The sequence below is a fragment of the Symphalangus syndactylus genome, chromosome 18, assembly GCF_028878055.3.
Source record: "Symphalangus syndactylus isolate Jambi chromosome 18, NHGRI_mSymSyn1-v2.1_pri, whole genome shotgun sequence".
Taxonomy (NCBI): Eukaryota; Metazoa; Chordata; class Mammalia; order Primates; family Hylobatidae; genus Symphalangus; species Symphalangus syndactylus.
Window position 1 is genome coordinate 22,717,339 of NC_072440.2, and position 26,949 is coordinate 22,744,287.

Genomic DNA, 26,949 nt, shown 5'->3' on the forward strand with positions numbered 1-26,949 from the left:
GTGGAAGGTGGAAGGGCAAAAGGGCCTAAGTTAGTTCGCTCTACCCCTTTATAAGGCATGAATTCATTCCTAAGGGCCAAGCCCTCCTGACTGAATCACTTCCTAAAAGGCCTCACCTCTTAATACCACTGCAATGAGGATAAAGTTTCAACATGAATTTTGGAGGAGACACATTCAAACCTTAGCATTCCCTTTCCGTAAATGACCTCAGCTGGATAAACCAGTATATTCGTTTCTTGATTAATTTAGCTAGAGTTAGATTTCTAGGCATGCAACCAAAAGCTCTTACTAAAAGCTATTGTGGTGGGATAGGGATTGGGGGAAAGGAGATGGGGATTGAGAGAGAGATTGCCCTGGGCCTAAGAGCTTTCTTTCCTTATTACATCCCAGTGCCTGAGATTTAAGTTGCTAGAAGGAAGATGAGTTTATGGTGGAAATTTGTAACCGACCATTAACTAGAATGGCACAGCTAAGCCCCTGTGCCTGACCAATTGTTAGGACTTAAAGAAATAGCAATAAAGAAAGAGCTTTTAGTTTTGGAGCTTAATTAGCCATTCTTTTCCTTGCTGACTTTCAGTTTTATGACTCTAGCTTCCAGGATAGAATCTTATCATACTCAAATACAAATTAAACCCAAACAAGGACTCTCCCCATGGTTCTGTTTCTTCAATTTAAATTTATTCTTTCTAGGGTGACACTAAGTACCATAGTATATGTCACATGTAAGAACAGTAAATTTTTAAAAAAGAGAGACAGGGCAGGCATTTATCATTGTGATCTCTTCTCTAAACATAATGGGAACTTAGGTTAATTTTAAAAAAAGTTAATGCCGTTGTTTTTTGCCTTAAGAAAGGTAGGGGTTTTATCTGGAGTGCGCTGAGAATTGGCACTCTGAAATCTGCAATGATGAGAAATAACAGTAGCTACCATTTGTTGAAAATCTATTAGTACTATGCTAGGTCCTTAACCTTCAGTATCTCTAATTACCCCAAAACACTTGAAGAATGGATGATCTAAAGTTTCCATGTTTGCAGAATGATAGCTCTGAGAAGACTTAACCAATGTTTCAAAGATTAAAAAAAACAGGAATTGGAGACAGTTTGCATTAAGACCTTTTGAACTCCAAAAAATCTATCTATGTGCTTCTGACTTGAAAAGGGTATGTTTTGCATGCTGGATATGGTTTGGTGGAGGTGCTGGTGTATACGCTGTATGTTTCAATGCTAGACATCATGCTGGGTACTGCACATAGTAGGCACCTGATAGCATTTCTGTTCAGCGAATTCAGAATATGTGAGTGACTGAAACTTCATTAGGTTGAAGGGGAATTTATCTTTTCACTATGTCTGAGCAAAGGGTTTATTAGGTAAAGTATATTTATATACTATATTATATGATATGATATTATATTATATTAGTGCCCCATGGAAATTATATTTGTTTCTCTACAGATAACAAAGATTCTTATTTCTCTCTTAAAATTCAAAATAAAGAGCCTTACTGACATCTACCATAAATCCTCTGCTGTAACCAGGTAGAGTATAAATAACTCCATAAAAAGAGAGTAATGCTCTCTTGCATTTGCACAGCACTTTACAGTTTAGAAAGTATTTGCTTGCCATGTCCCTTTTGATCCTCCTGATAGGCTTGCAGGGTAGGAAGGAGAGGTACTGTCATTTCCATTTTCCTGGTGGGAAACAAACATTTGGAGAAGTTGGGTGACTTGCCCCAAGGTGACACAATAGTGAAGGGCTCAAACCAGGACTTAGTTAGTTTGGGTGTGGGAATGGGTCAGAGTGGGTGTCTTAGTTAGTTTAGGCTGTGTATTAGTCTCTTCTTGCATTGTTATAAAGAAATACCTGAGACTGGGTAATTTATAAAGAAAAGAGGTTTAATTGGCTCACAGTTTTGCAGGCTGTACAGGAAGCACAGCTGAGGAAGCCTCAGGAAACTTACAATCGTGGCAGAAGGTGAAAGGGGAGCTGGCATGTCCTACATGGCTGGAGAAGGAGGAATAGAGCAAAGGGGAAGGTGCTACACACTTTTAAACAAACAGATCTTGTGAGAACTTACTCATTGTCATGAGAACAGCAAGGGGGAAGTCTGTCCCCATGATCCAGTCCCCTGCCCCCCAGGCCCCTCCTCCAACACTGGGGATTACGATTCGACATGAGACTTGGGTGGGGACACAAATCCGAACCATATCAGGCTGCTATAACAAAATAGCATAAACTGGATGGCTTAAGCAACAGAAATCTATTTCTCACAGTTTTGGAGGCTGAGAAGTGCCACAATCTGGCTGATGTAGCTCCCAGCGGACCCTCCTCCTGGCTTGCAGAAAGCTGCTTTCTCTCTGCATTCTCATATAAGAGAGGAAGTGGGGGGCGGGGGGAGCGGGGGTAGAGAGGGAGAGAGAGAGAGAGAGAGAGAGGGAGGGAAGAGGAGAGACAGACCAAGAGAGCAAGCTGTCTGGTGTCTTTTCTTATAAGGATGCTAATTCCATCATGAAGACCTCATCCTCATGATCTCATCTAAACTAATAGTCTTCCAAAAAAGCCCACCTTCTAATACCATCATAATGGAAGTTAAGGCTTCAACATATCAATTTTGAGCGGACACAGTTCAGTCCATTGGACTTACAGTTCACACTTCCTGGACAAGATTTTGGAACGTTGTAAAGCTTTCTTCAGAAAAACAACTAGTTTATTTTTCCCCAAGCATTTATAGCCCACTTTAGCAGCACTCAACTGCATGCCTCTGATCTATATGCTAATTTTGGATCCGCCTTATGTCTTAAGTAATCCAAGAGTTTGTGTGTGTGTGGATGCTCCTTGATTTGAAATCCTTATGTGCTTAGAACTAACGGGGTTGTAAAACACACTCCAGAATGTACCCTTCTCTAATTCAGCCTGATTTTCTCCCATCATTCCACGTTATCAGGGCTCCCCTGCCCCTGCTTTTGATTACGATTGATTGTCCAGCTCCAAAGCATCATCTGAATGACTTACGGTCTTTCTCCCGAGTGTTGGAGCCCAGGGAGGGCAGATGGGAGAGGGTAGGGGATTTGAACCGGGGAAAGACATTTAAATTTCCTCCTGTTCACCTTAGCTGAGGAAGTTACCTGCTGTCTGAAGGGTGTATCCCTATTTTATTATTTATTTATTTTTACAAAACCAGGGACACCAACAACGGAACACAAGAGGAGCTCCTCTGCCTCTGATCCGAGTAGCGGTGCCCTCAGGCTGGAGCAGCCAACCCAGAAATTGGTGGCCAGTGGCTAAGGGTCAGGAGGAGCAGACAGAGTGAATGCGACTTCTATGTCTGATTATAAAAATTGTACTTGCTTCTTATGGAGAATTTGGAATCTAGGCAAATTATAAAAATGTAAAGTCTTATCAGTCCTTTGTCAGCCATTGGGCTGGTTGGTCAGAAGTCATCACTGTGATAGACCCTCATTGCTTAATGAAAATTAATTTATCAGAAGCGATTTCCTTGATGATGCTAATATTTATTGGAAGGTTACCCTAGGCTGAGTTCTGGCTAACAGCTGCATATACATATATATATATATATATACTTTTATTTTCCAAGTGAAGAAACAGGCTCAGAGAGGGTAAGAACTTACTCACAGTCACACAGCAACGGGGTGGGGCAGCTAGAATTTGGGTTCAGATAGACGCTAGAGTTCAGGTTTTTCATCCCTTTGACATCTACACATTATTGAAGAAATAAGAAGATTCACTTTTGGTTTGAAGGGGAGTGCATGGGAGAGAAAGAAAAGTACAAATTGGAAAAAAGAGAGAGCAAGGAAACCAAACTCCATTTGTGGTCATGAGCTAAATTAAAAAAAAAAAAAAAGCCAGGCCAGGGACAATGGCTGGATTATGCCTGTAATCCTGCCACTTTGGGAGGCCAAAGCAGGAGGATCACTTGAGGTCAGAAGTTTGAGACCAGCCTGAGCAATATAGCGAGACCCCATCTCTACAATTCTTTTCTTTTTTTTTTAATTAGCAAGGCGTGCTGGTGTGCACCTGTAGCCACAGCTACTGGGGAGGCTGAAGCAGGAGGATCGCTTGAGCCCAGGAGTTCAAGACTGCAGTGAGCTATGATCCCACCACTGCACTCCAGCCTGAGCAACAGAGTGAGACTCTGTCTCTGAAAAAACAACAACAAAAACAAAGCAAAGCTGGTGGTTTCACATGAGTGTTGCTCCTTCTGGAAAGGCATCACTGGAGTGTGTGCCATATTTTGATGCTGCTGCCGCCAATGATGAGAACATGGGCAACCTCTTTTGCCTGTAATTTTTTTTTTTTTTGAGACAGTCTCGCTGTGTCACCCAGGCTGGAGTGCAGTGGTGCAATCTCAGCTCACTGCAACCTCCACCTGCTGGGTTCAAGTGATTCTCCTGCCTCAGCCTCTCGAGTAGCTGGGACTACAGGTGCCCACCACCATGCCTGGCTAATTTTTGTATTTTTAGTAGAGACAGGGTTTCACCGTATTGGTCAGGCTGTTCTCTAACTCCTGACCTCAGGTGATCCACTGAACTTGGCCTTCCAGAGTGCTGGGATTACAGGCGTGAGCCACCGCGCCCGGCCTGTCTGTAATCTTTAAAAGTGATAGCATATTAGCTCTGAGGGTCGGTTGGGTTTTTTTTTTTTAAACAGCTGGCAGTCATTTGTAGCCAAGTCAGGTGAAAAGGGTAGGTGATCAAGCTCATTACTACAATTTTTATTGAAATAAAATTTATCTTTAGTAACGAGATTGATTTTTTGTGTGTGACTCTGGAGGGCAATTTGCCCAGAGCAGTAGTTTTCAAACTCTTAACAAACTATCCCTGAGAGGAAAAGAAAATGAATTCATACTCTGTGGAGTGTAGCCCAAAATAACCTCTGCAAGGGTGAAATTTTCTTTGAAGTCTTATTTTAGCTTAGGTATTTGTGAACTCTGCATTCTAATTTGTGCCACATGTGTTTTAAATTACTATTACTCTACTAAAGTTTATTCATCCTCCAGGAAGATGGTGATGTTTGTACTGTAGTTTTTTGTCCCAGGGATACAGCAGGGTTCCCTAAGGTACCTGTTCCCTAGTTTGAGACTCTTGGCTCTGTTAGTGGGAGTCTCAAACTATGATCCAGGCTGCTGGTTGTTCCTGAGGGATTTCTCTTTCTTTCTAACACTAAGAAATAGGAAATATAGTTTTCAGTTTAAAAATAACATAATTAAAAAGTGTAGAAAAGTCTCTCTTGGCCGGGCATGGTGGCTCACACCTGTAATCCCAGCACTTTGGAAGGCAGAGGCAGGCGGATCACGAGGTCAGGAGTTCAAGACCAGCCTGGCCAACATGGCAAAATCCCATCTCTACTAAAAATACAAAAATTAGCTGAGTGTGGTGGCAGGCGGCTGTAATCCCAGCTACTCAGGAGGCTGAGGCAGGAGAATGGCTTGAACCTGGGAGGCGGAAGTTGCAGTGAACTGAGATCGCGCCACTGCACCCCAGCCTGGGCAACGAGAGCAAGACTCCATCTCAAAAAAATAAAAAAGCCTCTCTTGTGTCCTTGTCCCCAGCCTTCCAGCTCTCCTCTGAGGTAACCAGTTTTCAAGATGGCCCACGACAATCCCTGCTGCTATTCACACCCTTGTGTAGTCCCCTCCCATGCTGGAAAGATCCATGTTGGAGCTTGTATGTGACCAATGCCGCAGAAGTGATGTTATGTCGCTTCTGCGATTACGTCATGAAAGACTGCAGCTTCCGTTGTTGACTCTCTCTCTCTCTTTCTTGGATCAGTCTCTTTGGAGGAAGCCAGCTGCCATGTTTTGAGGACACTCAGGCACTTTATGGAGAGGCCCACGTGGTGAGGAATTGAGGTCTCTGTCTAAGAGCCAGTAAGGAATATAGGCAAACACACAGTGAGCCTGGAAGCCTAGTCTTCAGCCCCAGATATGCTCAGATGACTGCAGTTCTGGCTGACAACTTACCTGCAGCCTCATGGGAGACCCTAAGCCAGAGCACTTAGCTGAGTTGGCTTGTGGGTTCCAAATCCACAGACAATTAGATGATAAATGCTTGTTGTTTTATATTTAGTTTTGGTTTTTGTGACTACATCGTGGGTGTATATATTTATGGGTTACGTGAGATATTATAGGCATGCAATGTGTAATTATCACATCAGGCTAAATGGGGTATCCATCATCGCAAGTGTTTTCCTTTGTGTTACAATCTAATTATTCTCTTTTAGTTATTCTAAAATGTACGATTAAATTGTTTTTGATTATATCACCCCATTGTGCCAGCAAATACTAGGTCTTATTCATTCTTTTTTTTTTTTTTTTCATATCGAGTCTTGCTCTGTCGCCCAGGCTGGAGTGCAGTGGTGCGATCTTGGCTCACTGCAACCTCTGCCTCCCAGGTTCTAGCAATTTGCCTGCCTCAGCCTCCCGGGTAGCTGGGACTACAGGCGCATGCCACCATGCCTGGCTAACTTTTGTATTTTTTAGTAGAGGTGGGGTTTCACCGTATTGACCAGGCTGGTCTCGAAGTCCTGACCTCGTGATCCGCCCACCTTGGCCTCCCAAGGTGTTGGGATTACAGGCATAAGCCACCGCGCCCGGCCTTACTCATTCTTTCTAACTATTTTTTTGTACCATCATGGCTCACTGCAGCCTCATTTTGACCTCCTGGGCTCAATTGATCCTCCCACCCCAGCCTCCTGAGTAGCTGGGACTGTATGCACATGCCACCATACCCAGGTAATTTTTAAAGATTCTCTTATAGAGATGGGGTCTTCTTATGTTGCCCAGGCTCATCTCAAACTCCTAGGCTCAAGTGATCCTCTCGCCTCTGCTTCCTAAAGTGCTGGGATAACAGGCGTGAGCCACTGCACCCAGTCAATGGCGTGTATTAAAAGGAATGATGATATAAATACTGATGACTAACATTTATTGTTTTTTCCATGTCAGGCACTATATCAAGCACTTTACATGCATATCTCATCAGTAAAACATTTGCATTTTTATTTCTTATCACTAGTAAATCCTTCTCCTCCCAGAAGCATTTAAAAATCCACAAACCATGGCTAACTTCCTGTGAAATGGCTTAGTGGGCAAAAATTCAGAATAAGGGGAGTGTGAGTCCATGTCTCCTGCCCAGAGATGAAGAAGTTTCTCTTTTCTGTGCATGAAGGAGACAATGGGATATGGGATGACATTAAACCTTTATAAGTTCCTGCTAACCTCCAGGTGGAAGGAAAGGGCCCACGGTGATCAATAAATGTGTTTGCTATTTTTTGGGTGAAAGGAAGAGAGCCTGCACCTCTTTTGGGATAGGTTATCCACGCTGTCTGTCTGGGGTCCAGATTCCTGGCATTGATATGACTTCTTGGCTCTCTTGAGCCCTGAATCTGCTTCAAATTCAGAAAGCCCCAAGACTTCTGGGCTCTGTAATTACTCTGGGCTTTGGAGAATGGTTTCTCTTATGAGCAAAATAATGGTGGAAACTTGTACCAATGAAGGAAACACACAAGAGTGTAGAGGAACATTGCTGTTTGCTGATGATGCTGGTGGCTGCTTGGGTGAGATCAACTCTCCAAAGAGCATTGGCCCTTTTGTGGCTGCAGGATCTGGGTCAAAGAGATTCTTGTAGTCTATCCTATCACTAGATACTATCTGTCTTAGTCCATTTTGTGCTGCTATAACAGAATACCACAGACCAGGTAATTTACAATGAATAGAAATTTACTTGGCTCACAGTTCTGGAGGCTGGGAAGTCCGAGGTTGAGAGCTTACATCTGGTGAAGGCCTTCTTGCTGCATCATGGCATGACTGAAAGCATCACATGGGTGAGAGAGAGGGTAAGAGAGAGCACCTACTCCTGTGAAAACCAACCCGCTCCCATGATAAAGGCATTAATCCATTCAGAAGGATGGTGTCCCCATGATCCAAACACCTCTTGAAGGTCTCACCTTTCAACATGGTTGCATCAGGGATTAAGTTTCCAACACTTGAACTTTGGGGAATATGTGCAAACCATAGCAGTATCTGTGCCGGATATTTTGTATTTGCTCCTTTATATCCACTGTCCACCCCCATGTCCTGCTTTGTACCCCAGGAGGCTGACTTCTATGGACTACATCACTTGGGGTCTCCCATCCTCTTGTGGCTGCTTGGGTTTGGCCAATGGGGTGGGGATCATAGAATATTAGAGGGTGGGAGGAGAGAGGGATTCAGACATTTATTTTTGTGGCTCCTTCCTGTTGGGTTGCCATAGGTTGGAAGCTCCTTCCAGGGAGCTCTCTTTCTCTGAAGACTGTGGCTACTCTCCTTGGTTTCCACAACTATTTCCCTCCAGGTCTAGGGGTAGTAATGGCTCCTCACTGCTGCTAGTTAGGGCTACTGCAACCTTCCATTTTCTTTTCTTTTTTTTTTTGAGATGGAGTCTCACTCTGTTGTCCAGGTTGGAGTGTAGTGGTGCGATCTTGGCTCACTGCAAGCTCAGCCTCCCAGGTTCACACCATTCTCCTGCCTCAGCCTCTCAAGTAGCTGGGACCACAGGCGCCCACCACCATGCCCAGCTAATTTTTTTGTATTTTCAGTAGAGACGGGGTGTCACCGTGTTAGCCAGGATGGTCTCGATCTCCTGACCTCGTGATTTGCCCACCTCGGCCTCCCAAAGTGCTGGGATTACAGGCGTGAGCCACTGTGCCTGCCTTGTTTTTATTTTTTTAATCCCACTCATACAGCTATACATAGCCCTTTGCTAAACTCTTCTTAGTTATCCCATTTGAATTTACTATGTCTTTCCTGCCACAACTTTGATTGATACAGCATCCCAGAGAAGGAAAGCAATTCACTTAACTTTCTCACTCCTTTATTCATTCATCAAACCTCCCATCAACACTTACTCTATGCCAGGACTTGTGCTGAGGCTTTTAAGAATGAGACATGATTTCTTGTCTATGTCCCTGAGTTCTCAGTTGTTCACCCCAGAAACTGACTCTTACCAAAGAAAGAGAACATGCCAAAGGGATTGCTGAAGGGCCAGCCTTGGAAAAACACCCCAAACAAGGTGGCTCCACATGGCTTTATAGCTGCAACTCCTCCAAGGGCATGTATTAGGGATAGGCTGATCTGGGGACCCCAGCTGTCCCTGCAGAGAATTCATGGAAACCCAACAGGGCCTGTGTTCTTGCATCATGAGTCAAGGTGCCAAGAGAGATCACCTGATTGCTGATCCAGAGTCACACGGTTGGGGGAGGGTATACAAAGTGGAGGGCTCACCACAGGGGTCAGAGATAAGGCTGCTCCTTGCAGCTCTGTTTTTTGCAATTCCTCTTGGACCCTCCCCAGTTCAGCCACCACCCTTGAAGCTAGCAAGGGTGAATTGTGTCAGAAGCATTCCATGCAAGGAAATAACAACTTGAAATCCAAATATATTTGTTAGTAAGTAACGGAAACCTGAAATTGCTTAAACAATATGGGGCATTATTCTCTCACATTAAAAGGAATTTGGGGGTAGGTGAGTCTAGGGTTGGTTTATTCAGTAGTTCAGTTGTATCATCAAAGACCTGGGCTCTTGCCATCTTTCTGCTCTGACTTACAGAGCAAGGGCTTAATTCCAGTCTTTTCCTCTAATGATCACAAAATGGCTGCCACAGCACCATACATCACATTCTCACACAGTAATGTTCAATGTCCAAAGATCAGAGGAGAAAATATGTCTTCCTTGTGTCCATTGTTGACAGCAAGGAGGAAATTTCCATCAACTCCCATTGGTCACAATGGGTCACATGAACTATTCCTAAGCAATCACTAGACAGGGGGTCAGTATTACTATGATTAGTTTAGGTCAGTCAAGATTCACTCCTTGAGGCTCAGAAGGGCAACTTCTCCTAAAGCATGTGACTGTTCAATACTTTAAAAATTGGGGTTCTCTTAGCAAAGAAGAAGAGAGGCTCTTTTCTTGACAAGCAACCGTAGAATCTATCAAAGCGTAAGAAAAGCTTGTGAGTTGTTGAGGTTGGAGACTGAGAAGGTTCCAGAATATGACATTCTGGTGAAGTAGGCAGGACCCAGGAATCTCAAAAGTGACCCAGTGCCACAGACACTGTTGGTGGCAGAGGAATTGAGGCATCTAGAGGCATCTAGGCAGAGTGATTGAGGCATCTCACTTTCTACGCAGAAAAGGAAACATTTGCTCCACAAAAGCCTCCTGCTAATTCCAGGGACTTTTCGCTGTAGAGACAACTTTATGGCATCAGTGACAACTTTGGCCTCATTGTCCTGACAGGGCCTAGAATGGTGCTATCTTTGGGCTTTATATCTGTGAGGCACTCAGAAATGTACGAAGCATTTCCAAGTCCATGGTCTCATTTGCTCTCCACTTTGCAGTAGGGAAACTGAAGTTCAGACAGGTGAAGAGACCCGATCAAGGTCACATAGCTGGAGAGCGGGAAACACTGAGCTCAACCCTAGATATTTTAACCAAAGGTCTTAGTTCTCTGCCTTACTGCCTTCTAGATAACTCCATACAGTCTACAGGGTAGATACTCAGTCATGATGTATGAAAAGCATGAATGAATGCAAAAAAAAAAAAAAAGGTTTAAAAAAGTTGTGCAAGCTAGGCACAGTGGCTCACACCTGTAATCTCAGCAATTTGGGAGGCCAAGGTGGGAGGATGTCTTGAGGCCAGGAGTTTGAGACTAGCCTGGGCAACATAGTAAGACTCCTTTTCTATAAAACATTTAAAAATTAGCTGGGTATGGTGGTGTGCATCTGCAGTCCCAGCTACTTGGAAAGCCTAGGTGGGAGGATCACTTGAGCCCAGAAGTTCAAGACCAGCCTGAAGAACCTAGGGAGAGCCCGTCTCTACAAAAATTAATATAAATTAGCAAGGTGTGGAAGTGCATTTCTGTAATCCCAGCTACTTGGGAGGCTGAGGTGGGAGGATTGCTTGGGCGCAGAAGGTCGAGGCTGCAGTGAGCTGTGATCACACCATTGCACTTCCAGCCTGGGTGACAGAGTGAGACCCTGTCTCAAAAAATAAAGTAAAAAAGTTGTGCAAAGATAAAAAACCCAGTTGTGACTCTCATTGTGGACCCATAAATAAAGAAAAGTTATCAAATAGAGATGTATGAGCTGCTGAACGGAACAGAACTCACTGGGTTTATGGGGCTGTGTCAGGCACCTCTGACAATGCCAGATATTTACTTTGCAGATGAATGACTTCATTTCTTGCCCCAAATGCATCACTGGTGGGTAATATTTATGCAGATTGGAAGCATTCTCCCTCCTTTATTTGGTCCTGGGCTGTTTGTAACCATTGGATTTTTTTACCTTTTGACTTGGCATTGTTCTTCATGGGACCATGGTATGGGATGTATTTCAATAAACAATACCAAAGTGACAGATTTCGGCTTTAAATCAAATTGTGTTCCGTAAAGTGGGAGACAAAGGCTTATAACTCACTGTCGGCTGCAGACATTTTGGCAAAAATTATCTTTCAGGCTTTGATCTCCACTGTATCATTTTACTGAGTGGCCTCATGTGCTCTATCAGTCAAACCCACTGAAGATGCAGGAGAATCACATTTAAAATCAAATACAAATCGTAAATTCATCTGCCCAGGAGGAAGAGAAATGTGTCACGAATCCTGCTTTCAATCTTGTGTGATTACAACTGAATTAGTTTTTGAAAACTCCAGAGGATGGTTTTCCACTTCCCAACTTTCATATTATTATTATTTTTGAAGGGGGTAACATTAGATGAGTAGAGAAGTAGATTAAAGTGATTCAGCTGTGAGGTCGGAGTCTTGCCTTCCATCTAACTGTAGGTTAGGGCCTTTAAATATTCCTCTGATGGGGATTCTTCATGTAGGAAGGGATGTTAAGAAGAAAGATGTTCTCTAACAAGAAAACATTTAGACAAAGAGGATATGACCTCCCTCACTCAATCTCGCCTGCTTTCTTGGCATACATGGGAAGAGAGGATGAACTAGAAAGGAAATATTATTTGCTGATCTCCTTTCTTTGTCTGAGGCACATTGCACGGGCTGTCTCATTTGATATTCACATGCCCATGCCAGGTGAGCAGTCAACACCATGCTTTACAGAAGGGGAAACTGAGGTCAAGAAACATGCTTATGGGCCGAGTGCAGTGGCTCACACTTGTAATCCCAGCACTTTGGGAGGCCGAAGTGGGCGGATCACGAGGTCCGGCATTCGAGACCAGCCTGGCCAACATGGTGAAACCCTGTCTCTACTAAAAATACAAATATTAGGCCAGGTGTGGTGGCATGCACCTGTAATCCCAGCTACTCGGGAGGCTGAGACAGGAGAACTGCTTGAACCTGGGAGGAGGGAGGTTGCAGTGAGCCGAGATTGCACCATTGCACTCCAGCCTGGGCAAAAAGAGCGAAACTCCGTCTCAAAACAAAAACAAAACAAAACAAAAAAACAAAAAAAACAAATATTAGCCGAGCACTGTGGCACGTGCCTGTAACTCAGGAAGCTGAGGTAGGAGAATCGCTTGACCTCAAGAGGTGGAGGTTGCAGTCAGCCAAGATCATGTCACTGCACTCCAACCTAGGCGACAGAGCAAGGCTCTTTCTCAAAAAAAAAAAAAGAAAAAAGAAAAAAGAAACATGTTTATGGCTGAAGAGCTGAGCCCAAGTCTATGTGATGCTGAATAACATGCTTTTAATTTAATTTAATTAATTAATTAATTAATTTTTTTGAGACAGGGTCTCACTCTGTCTCCCAGGCTGGAGTGCTGTGGCACCATCATGGCTTGGCTCACTGCAGGCTTGACCTCCTGGGCTCAAGTGATCCTCTCACCTCAGCCTCCCAAGTACCTGGGACTACAGGCACACACTGCCATGCTCAAACTAAATTTTTTTGCGTTTTTTGTAGAGACAGGGTCTTACTGTGTTGCCTAGACTGGTCTCGGACTCCTGCATTCAAGTGACCTGCCCACCGCGACCTCCCAAAGTACCGGGATTACAGGCTTGAGCCACTGCGCCCAGCCTAAAACTTTTGAGAAAGAATGCTTCTTGTTGATTGTCTCCTCTGTCTATTACCTTAGTGTCTGGCATACAGTAGGTGCTTGAAAGCACTTCTTTAGTGTCTAAGCCAGGGGCTGACAACCTTACTGTAAAGGCCCAGATAGTGAATTATTTGAGGCTTTGGGGGCCACGTGCTCTCTTGCAACCCTGCAACCCTGCCGTTGTAGCGCAAAAGCAGCCATACACAACACTTTATTTATAAACTCTGAAATTGGAATGTCATATAATTTTCATGTAATGTTGTATTATTGCTTTTGTCTTTTTCCCACTAACTATTTAAAATATAAGAACCAGCTGGGCTCAGTGGCTCATGCCTGTAATCCCAGCACTTTGGGAGGCTAAGGCGGGTGGATGACCTGAGGTCAGGAGTTCGAGACCAGCCTGGACAACATGGCAAAGCCCTGTCTTTACTAAAAATACAAAAATTAGCCGGGTGTGGTGGCAGGTGCCTGTAATTCCAGCTACTCAGGAGGCTGAGGCAGTAGAATCGCTTGAACCTGGCAGGCAGAGGTTGCAGTGAGCTGAGATGGTGCCACTGCACTCCAGCCTGGGCGACAGAGCGAGACTCCATCTCAAAATAATAATAATAATAATAATAATAATAATAATAATAATAATAATAAAATGAAATGTAAGAACCATTGTTAGCTTTTAGGCCATAGGAAAACAGGCAGCTCAGATTTGGCCTTCAGACTGTATTTTGCAGACTCCTGGTCTAAATAATTACCTTAATTATCACACTAGCAGATACCAAGAACTAGTGTATCTCCAAAGTCTAGTTTGGTGCCCGGTACAAACATTCTTTCTCCAAGGTGGAGTCTACTTGGCCAGGGTGGAGAGTTACAGTGTTGGGGGAGAGATGGAAGACATCTCTGCCTGGGGGTGAGGGGAGGATCAGAGAAATCTCTTGGGGTTTGTTCTGCGGAAACTGCGAATTGTGGGAGAACTGAGGAGGCAGGAAAGGGGACTTTAAGAATATTATTGTGGGCTGGGCGCAGTGGCTCACGCCTGTAATCCCAGCACTTTGGGAGGCTGAGGTGGGCGGATCATGAGGTCAGGAGATCGAGACCATCCTGGCTAACACAGTGAAACCCCGTCTCTACTAAAAATACAAAAAATTAGCCGGCCATGGTGGCGGATGCCTGTAGTCCCAGCTACTAGGGAGGCTGAGGGAGAATGATGTGAACCCGGGAGGCGGAGCTTGCAGTGAGCTGAGATTGTGCCACTGCACTCCAGCCTGGGTGACAGCGAGACTCTGTCTCAAAAAAAAAAAAAAAAAAAAAGAATATTACTGTGGGTTAGGAATTGGACCTTCTATTACAGAAGTTCTCACTGGGGACTGAATTGTCCCGTGTGTGTGTGTGTGTGTGTGTGTGTGTGTGTGTGTGTGTGTGTGTGTTTTAAATCTGCAGAGAGCTTCTGGTTGCCCTAATGATAGGGATGGGGAGTCATTATGGTGTGGGGCAGTTTTTGAATATATATATATAGATCTCAAATTCATATGGGTTAGAAGAACCATGATTATCAGAGTCTATAACCTTGTTCTATTTTTTTTTTTTTTTTGAGACAGAGTTTCATTCTGTCACCCAGGCTGGGGTGCAGTGGCATGATCTCGGCTCACTGCAACCTCCACCTCCCGGGTTCCAGCGATTCCCCTGCCTCAGCCTCCCGAGTAGCTGGGACTACAGGCAGGTGCCACCATGTCCAGCTAATTTTTGTATTTTTAGTAGAGACGGGGTTTCACCATGTTGGCCAGGATGGTCTTGCTCTCTTGACCTTGAATATATATATATAGATCTCAAATTCGTATGGGTTAGAAGAACCATGATTATCAGAGTCTATAACCTTGTTCTATTTTTTTTTTTTTTTTTTTTTGAGACAGAGTCTCATTCTGTCACCCAGGCTGGGGTGCAGTGGCATGATCTCGGCCCACCAGGCTGGGGTGCAGTGGCATGATCAGCCCACCTCAGCCTCCCAAAGTGCTGGCATTACGGCCCAACCTTCTTCTATTTTATCTGCCTATTCTATTTTATATGTTTACACGCTCTATTTTACATGTAAATATTGGATGAACACTGAAGTTTCCAAGAATGCGGCAGCTATGGCGTAAATCAAGAGAAGATTCAACTCTGTTTGGTATGGGAATTTATCAAGAAAGAGCCACTCTTTTGAAGACCATGGCAGTCTCAGTAAAGCCAATGCGACAACACGCCACGCTGCCTGCGTTTGTGACTGCCACCAGTTATTCTACACACACGTGTGTGAGCACTTTACTGCTTCGCTCCATCTTTCCTGATGGAAACCCATACCATTTCATTATATATTATTTCATTAGAAATCCTCATCATTTCATTTCTCCTTTTTATTATAATTAGGGCACAATTGTGATTGGTTAGAAGAGTAGATGGGTTATAGGATCAACACATTTTTTTTTTTTCAGGACAGAAAAGAGAGCTTTTCAGCTGGGCGTGGTGGCTCACGCCTATAATCCCAGCACTTTGGGAGGCTGAGGCTGGTGGATCATTTGAGGTCAGGAGTTTGAGACCAGCCTGGCTAACATGGTGAAACCCTGTCTCTACCAAAAATACAAAAAAATGTACCGGGCATGGTGGCACGCATGTGTAATCCCAGCTACTCAGGAGGCTGAGGCACAAGAGAATTGCTTGAACTCAGGAAGTGGAGGTAGCAGTGAGCCAAGATCCCACCACTGCCCTCCAGCCTGGACTGTAGAGTGAGACCCTGTCTCAAAAAAAAAGATGGCTTTTAAATTGTTGGTTAAAGCATGGGACATTGGATCTAATGGCACCAAGAATGCCTGCCTTGTAACACTCTTTGAGCTGATGTGTCGGGAACTGCTTTTCGATTACTTATGGGTTGCTGAAATACACTTCTTTGAATGCAGAGATTGGGCCCCTGATTATATTTGGGAGGCAAAAGCATCACCTTGCAGGCATCTGGCAGGGTAAAATAAATGGATGCTTCTTAGTGGGCAACTGCTTTCCCACTTCCTGTTTCCCTTTTGTTTGCAGGGTAAAGCCAGATGCCTTTTACCTCTTGTATCAATGCTGGTTGTCTGAGAATTTTTTTTTTTTTTTTTGGATGGAGTCTCACTCTGTCACCCAGGCTGGAGTGCAGTGGTGCAGTCTTGGCTCACCGCAACCTCCGCCTCTGGGTTCAAGTGATTCTCCTGCCTCAGCCTCCCAAATAGCTGGGATTACAGGTGTCCACCACCATGTTCAGCTAATTTTTGTGTTTTTAGTAGAGATGGGATTTCACCATGTTGGTCAGGCTGGTCTCAAACTCCCGACCTCAGGTGATTCACCTGTCTTGGCCTTCCAAAGTACTGGGATTACAGGTGTGTGCCACCACATCCAGCTAATTTTTGTATTTTTAGTAGAGGTGAGGTTTCACCATGTTGTCCAGGCTGGTCTTGAACTCCTGATCTCAAATGATCTGCTCGCCTCAGCCTCCCAAAGTGCTGAGATTACAAGCATGAGCCACCACGCTTGGCCTGGGCGGAGTTTTTAAAAATGCTTCAAACTCTCCTTTAGCTCAGTTTCAGTAGAGTCATTCCTTTACGGTATAATTACAATGAGCTGCCAATCAGCTCAGGCCACGCCCAGCCCACTGTCTCCGAGGGGCTGGGTCCCTGCTTTTTCTCTCTCCCTGAAAAGTGGCTGTTAATTTTCTCCTTTAGTCTCCTTTCTCCAGAAAGATCTTTTCCTTTACCTTATGGGAGTTCGATAAAACTGGCATCTCCAGCCTTCTTTTCCTTATGTTGGTTTTTCCTGCCACAAAAGGCCCAGAGACATTGTCTATGGAACGTTTGGCTGCGGCTGGGCAGGCATTTTATTCTATTGGAAAATTCCACTAGGATTTTCTATGATTACAATAGAGTGTGGGTCCTCAGTCAAACCCTCCACCACTTATAAGAAGCTCTGTGATTTGGGGAAGTGACTTAACCTCTCTGAGCCTCACTTTTTTTATTTGGAAAGAGTGGTGTGATGGTAGGTTTTATGTGTTAACTCTTAGGGATACAGGGTGCCCAGCTATTTGCCTAAACATCATTTTGGGTGTGTTTGTGAGGGCGTTTTTGAATGATTGTCATTTAAATTGGCAGATTGAGGAAAGCAGTTGCCCCTACTTCCAATCCACGGAAGACCTGAATAGAACAAAAGTCTGGCCCTTTCCAAAGTAAGAGAGAATTCCTCCTGCCTGAAGGTTTTTAAACTGCACCATTGGCTTTTTTCTGCCTTTGTACTCAGACTGAAACACTGCTCTTTCCGGGTTTCGAGCTTGCTGGCCTTAGGACTGGAACTAACACCATCAGTTCTCTGGGGTCTCCAGTTTGCTGCCTCACCCTGCAGATGACAGCACTTGTTAGCCTCCATAATTGCATGAAATCTCTCTCTCTGTTTAGACATCGGTTCTGTTTCTCTGGAAAACCCCAATCAATACAGGCGGTGATAATATTTTGAGGATTAAATTATACAATGAATAGAATATGCTTAACACACAGTGAGTGCTTGGCACATATAATCTCCTCAATACACATCAGCTTTATCATGGAAATTATTATGTATCATTATACAAAATATAATAAGATTTCAAATTTATGTTCTCTTAAATGTCCTCTAAATTATTCAGTGGAACAAAAAACTCTTCACTCATTTTTGTGTGTATGCAAACTTAATGTCTTTCAATAAAATTTTCCAAGTTATTGTATGTTCGTAAGGACATAATTCTGTTTGACTTCCCATCTTTCCAATACTAGTAGTGAGCCTCGTTAGCACATGAATGCTGGTGTCTGTGAGATGTGCTTGCCTTCACTGTCCTGTTTGCCTTGCCCAAGGTGGGCATTGGAAAGGACAAGTCATCTCTGTGATTGGTTGGAGGAAGGACCGACCATCTACTGTCTCAGTCTACTCAGGCTGCCATACGAAATACCACATACTACGTGACTTAAACAAGAGACATTTATTGTTCACTATTCTGGGGGCTGGGAATTCGAAGATCAAGGTGCTGGGTGATTCAGTTCTTCAGTGAGGGCCCACTTTGTGGCTTTCAGTTGGGAACCTTCTTGTTGTATCCTCACAGGGGAGAGAGAGAGCATGCAAGCATGAGAGAGAGTGCAAGAGAGAGAGGGAGAGATCAAGCAAGAGTGAGAGAGAGAGAGAAAGGTGTCTCTGTTGTCTCTTCTAATATGGACACATCGCATCACCAGGACCTTATGCTTATGATCTCATCTAAACATAATCACCAAAGCCCCATCTTCAAATACCCAAATACCATAACACTGGAGATTAGGGCATCGGCTTCAACGTATCAATTTGGGGGTGGAGGCGCAAACATTCATTTCGTAGCACTTCCTTTTCCAAAAATGCTCCTTAATCCCTCCCTGCCATCCTTGCTATTCTCATTTGACAGATGAGGAAATTAAGACTCCACGATGTGCCTTAGGTTGCCCATAGCTGTACAACTTATAAGAGCGAGCTCCCCAAATCACTGCATTCATCCACAGGAGCAGAGGTAACCGCAGCATCATAGCCATCCAGGGAGCATAATGCCCCATTAAAAATAACAAAGCGTAGAGACCCAGCCTGAACTGAAGATGCGTCTGTGGTTGGGGTTCAGGGTTCTTTGATTCCCAGATCTACCACCCAGATATTTGACAAGTTACATCTACCTCTGGTGCTCATTTCCACATCTCGAAAACAGATAATAATAGTGCCTTTTTGTTGCTGAGAAGATTTTGTGGTGTCATGCAGATGAAGTGGCTCTCACGAGCCTGACTTAGTAAATGTTGGCTGCGTGTTGAGCATTATTAGCTAAGATGTACAAACAGCAGAGGTTTGGTTTGTATGAGTAAATCATATTCCTGCCTGTTGTCATTGAGGGAGAGCAGAGTCCTAAGGGGAGGGGACACAAGTCAGGAGAATTCTAGGGGGTGGGGGATGTTTCTGTCTGATGTCTCAACAATGGGTAAATCTGGGAATCTCATGAGAGATTCAATGGGTAAATCTGGGAATCTCATGAGCAAAATGTGGACATGAAGAAGGAGGAAAAGCTGCTTGAAGGATTGGTGAAGGAGGAGGGAAAGGGGGAAAAAAGGAAAAAAACATTTAGGGAGTGCTAAGTGCCACGCATTTTCCATTTTTGCATCAGTGAATTGTAAAATCCACTGCAAGGCCGGGGATATTATCCCCATTTTACAGATGAGAGAGAGGAGGCGAGGCAAGTTAATGAACTGGTTCAAAGTATCACAGCTAGAGAGTTGGAGCCAAAGTGAGATTGCACAGCTATGCAGACTCTAAAGCCCATGTCTGTATATTGAATCAAATTTCCCCTTTTGCTGGCTTAGGTAAACTGAGGCAGGAAGTGATGAGAAAGGGTTAAGAAACGTCGGCTGCTCCTTAAACTTCTCCCTTCCCAGTGTCATTTGCCATCCATAAACTCTTTCAAAATGTGATAACAGTTTTGATTTTCCTGTCATCTCGATTTGATATGAGAAATTTGGGATTTCCAAATTGACGGAAAACTCGATTTTAAAGATGCTGGAAGGCAAACATCTGTGAAAAATCACAGGAACAATGTCAACATCTGTCCCTGTGAAAGAAAATTGCTGAGGTTCTCAATTTACAGCCAATCAATCAATCTTGGAGGCCAGGGTGCTTGCAAATTGAAATGCATGTTGAAGCTATAGGAATGGCTAATTAATTTAGTTTGTATGCCTATAAGATTTTTCATTGTTTCCAGTTAAAAAAAATTCTCTTTTGAATAGGAAATGTATGCATATGGTAAAAAAAAAAAATTAAACAGTACCAGAAAAAGTATACAGTGAAAATTAAGTTTGTTTTCCATCCCAACCACCAGTTCCTCTTCTCCAAGGTCATAAGTGTTGCTGGCTTCTCTTGAAACTTTCCAGAGATAAAATCTTTATATAGAAAAACGTGTATGTATGTTTCCTCCCAGTTTTATAAATGATAGCCCATTGTACATGTTACACTGCATCTTGACTTCATTCAACAATATATCTTTGAGGTTTTTGCATAGCAGTCGATGTAGACATTCCTTGTTCTTTTTATCAGCTGTGTAGTATTCCAGTATATGGATGTGTATAAATTAATTAGTTCCCTCATGGTGGACATTCAGGATATTTTCTGTCATTCTCCCCAATTTATGCTTGTATGTCCATCTTGCTGTGTGTTCATCAGTAGGATGCAAATCTAGAGGCAAACCTCCTGGGCACATAGGATGTGCATTTAAAATATGATGCCTTAGTGTAAAAGGAAGGTTTTCTTTTCTTTTTTCTTATTTTATTAAGAGACGGGAGTCTCACTATGTTGCCCAGGCTGGTCTTGAACTCCTGGGCTCTAGCAATCCTCCCACCGTAGCGTCCCAGAATGCTGGGATTACAGACATGGGCCACCGTGCCTGGCCAGGTTTTCTTTTTTATCTTGGAGGGAACATCACCTCCCTCAAGGAGATCAGATTGGGAAAGGTGGGATGCTGTGTCTAAGAGCTTAATGACTGTTCACAGATATTATGGCTGCCCTTCTCTAATGTACCTACTTCTCCAGGCCCAAAAGGTGGAAATGATGTTTGTTTCTTACTCTTTTGGGGCTTTAACTGTGCCATTGAGATTTTGTGCTCAGGGATAAACTACCATGTACTTACAGTTACCCCAGCCTGTAAGGGGTGATGCCTCTTTCTTTCTTCCTTCCTTCCTTCCTTCCTTCCTTCCTTCCTTCCTTCCTTCCTTCCTCCTCCTCCTCCTCTTCTTCTTCTTCTTCTTTCTTTCCTTCTTTCTTCTTTTTCTTTCCTTCTTTCTTCTTCTTTCTTTCCTTTTTCTCTCTCTCTCTCTTTCCCTCCCTCCCTTCCTTCTTTCCTTCCTTCCTTCCTTCCTTCCTTCCTTCCTTCCTTCCTTCCTCCCTTCCTTTCTTGCTTTTTTTTTTTTTTCTTGCTTTGTTACACAGGCTGGAGTGCAGTGGCATGATCATAGCTCACTGCAAACTTGAACTTCTGGGCTCAAGCAATCTTCCTGCCTTGGCCACCCTGGGATTACAGGTGTGAACCATGGTGCCCAGCCTTGGCCACTTCCTTTATTCTAAACTTTTTTGTCCCGTACTTTCCTTCTTTTTCCTGGATCCAGCCACTCCAGCCTCCCTTGTCACTCCAATGATAGGACACTCAGTCTTGCCAAGTCAGTGTAAACCCAGTCTCTTCTCATTTAAAACCTAGTCTCTTTGGTAAACAGTCAATTCAGGATTCTCAAGTCAATCTGGGTTTTAAATCTTAATTGGTTCAGTCTCTTATATCTTTGTCCTTCCACTTTGGTCTCTGGCTTTGCTGTGGGTGCTGCACCACTCAGACCTCTGTGCAGGACCACCGAGGCCTTCTTTCCCCCCAGCTGCTGGGAGACCTGCTGCTCATAGCTCATAGCAGAGTCTTGGCTCTGGCAGGAAGGCACCTGCAGGAAGCCACCTAGTGCTGGAAATTCTCCCTCACCTCCAAGGCATCCCATAATCCCGGAGGGTTACAAAGGCTCTGTCCCTTGCCCCTCCCTATGGGAGTGTATTAGTCAGGGTTCTCTAGAGGGACAGAACTAATAGGATAGATGTATATAAAAAGGGGAGTTTATTAAGGAGTATTGACTCACACGATTACCAGGTGAGGTCTCACAATAGGCCGTCTGCAAGCTGAGGAGCAAGGAAGCCAGTCCAAATCCCAATCCTCAAAAGTAGGGAAGCTGACGGTGCAGCCTTCAGTCTGTGGTCAAAGGTCCAAGAGTCCCAAAGCTGAAGAACTCAGAGTCCGATGTTCGAGGGCAGGAAGCATCCAGCACGAGAGAAAGATGAAGGCTGGGAGGCTCAGCCAGTCAAGCCCTTCCACGTTGCTCTGCCTGCTTATATTCTAGCTATGCTGGCAGCTGATTAGATGGTGCCCACCCAGATTGAGGGTGGGTCTGCTTTTCCTAGTCCACTGACTCAAATATTAATCTTTTTTGGCCACACCCTGACAGACACACCCAGAAACAATACTTTGCATCCTTCAATCCAATTAAGTTGACACTCAGTATTAACCATCACAGAGGGTGCCTCGGGGTCCTGGTGACTGTTCCACAGTGCTGCTCCCCTCTCTGCCCAATGCTGCTTCCTTGCTTTCCAGCAGGTGCTCCTCCCAGTAACCCCCCTGCACCCAGATCTCCATCCCGCAGGTTGTCTCTCTAGAAACCTGACCTATGACAGGCTTATAAACATCACAACAGGGCATGGGTGTGGGGCAGGAGAGCTACTTGTCTCATCTGCCGAGGGTCCTACCCCAGGACCCCTGGGAAGGGATGATGTCCCTGTTGTTCATCTGGGTGATCATCTAACTCCTGATGAGCCCAGGAGTTACAGACCGGCCTGGGCAACAAAGTGAGACCCCATCTCTGCAAAAAAAAAAAAAAAAAAAAAAAAAAAAAAAATCAAAAAATTAGCCAGATGTGGTGCATGCCCCCAGCTACTTGGGAGGCTGAGATGGGAGGACAGCATTAGCCTGGGAAGTCGGGGCTGCAGTAAGCTATGATTGCACCACTGCTTTTCATCCTGGGTGACAGACTGAGACCCTGTCTCAAAAAAGTTGTCATGGTCCTATGACATTTTTTTAGGTCCTATGCAGGGGTGCAGGTAGAGGTGGTTTCTGGTTCTACCTGACTGTCTTCTTTCAGCCTGGTTCCATTTGTTGACTCTGCTAGCCAGAAGTGAAAGAATGTTGCATCTTTCTCATCTCTATATGGTCCCCATGCAATAAAGAGTTGACTCAGCAGGTCTGGGGAGTTCAAATCCTGCACATTCCAAAAAAAGCTCTGGCCCTTGACTGGCTCCTGGGAGATAATTGTTAAGTCTTTAGAACATTCTGCCTAATAAGAGTGTTTACCTATGGCCTCAGGCTGAGCTAGCTAGTCCATGCTAACAATGCACTTTATGGTGAGTGTCTGTTTTTGTATGTATTAGTTTGACCTCAAGAGGGGCTGGAGACTGAGTAACAAAAGTTAGCCATGCAGGTGCTACGTGCCTGGGTGATGAAACGCTGATAAAACCCCTGGACACCAAGGCTTGGGGGAGCTCCTCTGGCTGGCAGTACTTTGTATATATTGCTAATTGTTTCTTGGAGCATGATATAGCTTGGCTGTATCCCCACCCAAATCTCATCTTGAATTGTAGCTCCGACAATTCCCACGTGTTGTGAGAGGGGCCAGGTGGGAGGTAATTGAATCATGGGGGAGGTTTCCCCAAGACTGTTTTCATGGCAATGAATAAGTCTCATGAGATCTGATGGTTTTACAAAGAGAAACCCTCTCACTTGGCTCTCATTCTCTCTTTGCCAGCCGCCACGTTAAGACATCCCTTTGCTCTCCCTTGCTCTTCCACCATAATTATGAGGCCTCCCCAGCCATGTGGAACTGTGAATCCATTAAACCTCTTTTTCTTTATAAATTACCCAGTCTCAGGTATGTCTTTATCAGCAGCATGAAAACAGACCAATACAGAACATTAGCGCTCTCCTTCTAACTCCACTGGGAGAAGACAACTGGAAACTCACCCCTGGTCTCTCTTGGAGAGACCTATGCACTTGTACCTTGGTTGATTTTAATTTGTATCCTTTCAGTGCAATAAACAATGTTCATGAGGATAATGGCTTTTCTGATTCTGTGGGTCCTTCTAGCAAATCAGTGGGCCTGAGGGCTGTCTTGGGGACTCCTGACAACAGTCACTGTAGCCAGGGACCATCTTCTGTTTAGCTTATTTCAGAAGAAGATGTCATAGGTAAGGGGCGTTGGGGGCACAGGAAAACATTCCTTTGTTCTAGTTCTTGTTCTAGGTGCTGGTGCTAGAACTGTGAACCAAAGGTCATTGCCTTCAAGGAGCCTATATTCAAGTGGAGAAGATGGACAACGCTTCCCTCACAAACAGACTTTGAAATCTGACAAATAAATATTAGCATTCAGTGAAGTGTTAATGAGTTTCTGTGAGCACATAGAGTCCTTACCAGAGTTTATCTCATCCTGCCTGAGCTAGCCCCTGCCTGCCTCCCCAGCCCACGTATTTTGCCACACCCTTTTCATTCCTCCCAACATTCCAATTCCTTTAACACACGGCACTCCTTCTCACCCCAGGGCCTTTGCACATGTTACTATCGCTGTATAAATGCATTCCTCTCACTTGACACCTGGATAACTCCTCATTGTCCTAGTCTTAGCTTAAATGTCATCATCTGGCCAGGCGTGATGGCTCACACCTGTAATCCCAGCACTTTGGGAGGCTGAAGTGGGAGGTTCACTTGAGCCCAGGAGTTAGAGACCAGCCTGGGCAACAAAATGAGACCCCATCTCTACCAGAAAAAAAAAAAGTCAAAAAATTAGCTGGATGTGCTGCTGCATGCCTGTAGTCCCAGCTACTTGGGAGGTTGAGGTGGGAGGATCATGTGAGCCTGGGAGGTCGAGGCTGCAGTGAACTGTAATTGCACTACTGCACCTCATCCTGGGTGACAGAGTGAGACTGTCTCAAAAAAAAAAAATAATTCATGGCCTTGGGGAAGCCCACTTGGATACTCTCCTCTTTCCCCAGACCAGCTGGATCTACCACCATAGGCTGTTATAGCATGCATCCAATTCTCTCTCTCTTTCTCTCGCTCTCTCTCTTTTTTTTTTTTTTTTTTTTTTTTTTTAGAGATGCAGTCTCACTATATTGCCAGGGCTGGTCTTGAATTCCTGGGCTCAAGCAATCCTCCCACCTCGGCCTCCTAAAGTGCTGGGATTACAAGTGTGAGCCGCCATGCCTGGCCTGTTACCTTTCATTTTTATTTCAGTCATCATTCTGAGTGGCTGGGCATTTGGATGTGTTGATTATTGAAATAAATCATTTACACAAATTGTTATGGGCCCCATCTAAATTCAGAATCCAGCCCTGGATCTGGTCTGTAATTCTTCCCAGCCACACTCTTCCCTGTTGGAGTCCAAGTTCTCCACTCTAGACCTGCAGCAGGAAGCTTTCCAGGGACCAGCCAGTTCCACCGCCTCCAGAGCCACCCCTCACTTGCTGGCCTCTTCCTATGTTAGCTGCCCCTCTCGCTGCCTGCTGCCCTTCCCCGGGCCAGCTGATACGAGAGATGGTGATTACTTGAAATGCTCCCCGCAGAAGATAAATGAGAGGGGAATCTCAGCAGGTATTGAGCTCTGTACCTAACGACTGGCAGTTGGGGCTTCTAATTTTAGGCCTGGGGAGGAAGCTGATTTCTGTGATGAAGGTAGCCACACGCTTTGTCAAGGGCCAATTTAGCAAAAATCTAAAATGTATATGAAGCTGTGGTAAGTCTGGATTTTCTTGGTATTTATGCTGGGAGGTTACTTATGAGCGTTTGCTGTGTGACCGCATTGAGGTATTAATCATAGGTGGCATTATAATTCTCTAAAATAACAGCCATAAGGCATCAGGGCAATTGCGGCTTGTATTAAGGGAATGGTCCTTTTTTGTCTTGCTGAAGTTAGGCAGCATGAGGCAGGTGTGTTTTTCCTTAAGGCACCAAGGCATCTGAGGGTTTGCACTGGGAATCCCTGGGCTCTCTGAGCCCTCTGGGTCCCTAGGGTCTTCTACTTGCCAACACAGCCTTGGGTTCTCTGCTTCCTGTTGGGGTGACAGGAACACACTGGTGGTCTCTGATGGGTATACCAGGTGCTCTGCCTAATTTTTCTGCTTGCTTCCAGGGATAACTCCAGCCCCATCCCTTGAAGGTGAATTTTGTGTTTTATATATATTTTTCTGCTTAGGCAAGTTTGATTTGGATTATATTTGCATCATAAAGAATCATGACTATTGCAAATCATTATATAGAAAAGTGATTTTATTCTTGAGCCTGAGATATTCACAGTGAAAATGACAACACATTATTTCTGAGACACCTGCTGGGGGCATCCACCACTTTCCCCCAACCCATTCTCTCTACTCGCCTCCAACCAATTTTATCCAAAAGCCAGCTCAGCTGACTGTACAACCACAAGGGATTTAGAGTTAGATGGATATGCCTTTATCAGCTGAATGATCTTGGTCATAGTACTCAAACCTTCTGTGCCTCTGTTTTCTCATCTTTAAATGGGGATAGTACAGGGCTGGTGTGAGGAATAAATGAGTTATTATAGACATAGTAATATACTGATATATAGTTAAATATAATTCTATCTGTCAGATGTAGACAGGGGTGGAGAATAAGTCATTTCTTCCTACAGAATAAGTGATATGGCTTGGCTGTGTCCCCACCCAAATCTCATCTTGAATTCCAGCTCTCATAATTCCCATGTGTCATGGGAGGGACCCAGTGGGAGATAATTGAATCATGGGGGCAGTTCCCCCATACTGTTCTCATGGTAGTAAATAAGCCTCATAAGAGCTGATGGTTTTATAACGGGTTTCCCCTTCTGCTTGGCTCTCAATCTCTCTTGCCTGCTGCCATGTAAGACGTGCCTTTTGTCTTCCACTGTGATTGTAAGGCTTCTCCAGCCATGTGGAACTGTGAATCCATTAAACCTATTTTTCCTTATAAATTAGTCAGTCTGGAGTATGGGGGTATGTCTTTATCAGCAGTGTGAAAACGGTACAATAAGGAAGTACCTTAAGGTAAGACAATAAGTAGAATAAGGAAGGAAGACTACAATCCAGTCTTATCTCCCAGAGCCTTGACACAGAAAGATGGTAACCAACGCTTTGTCTTGGACAATCCCTCCTATCTGTTGGGGAGACAATGGAGCACATCCAGCAGGAGATGGAGGGGAAGTGCTGGTTGAGTTGCTTGGCACCACTTGCCTTTTTTCACCCTCTTCCTCAGCTCCCTGATCACCATACTCTCCCTGTGTCTTT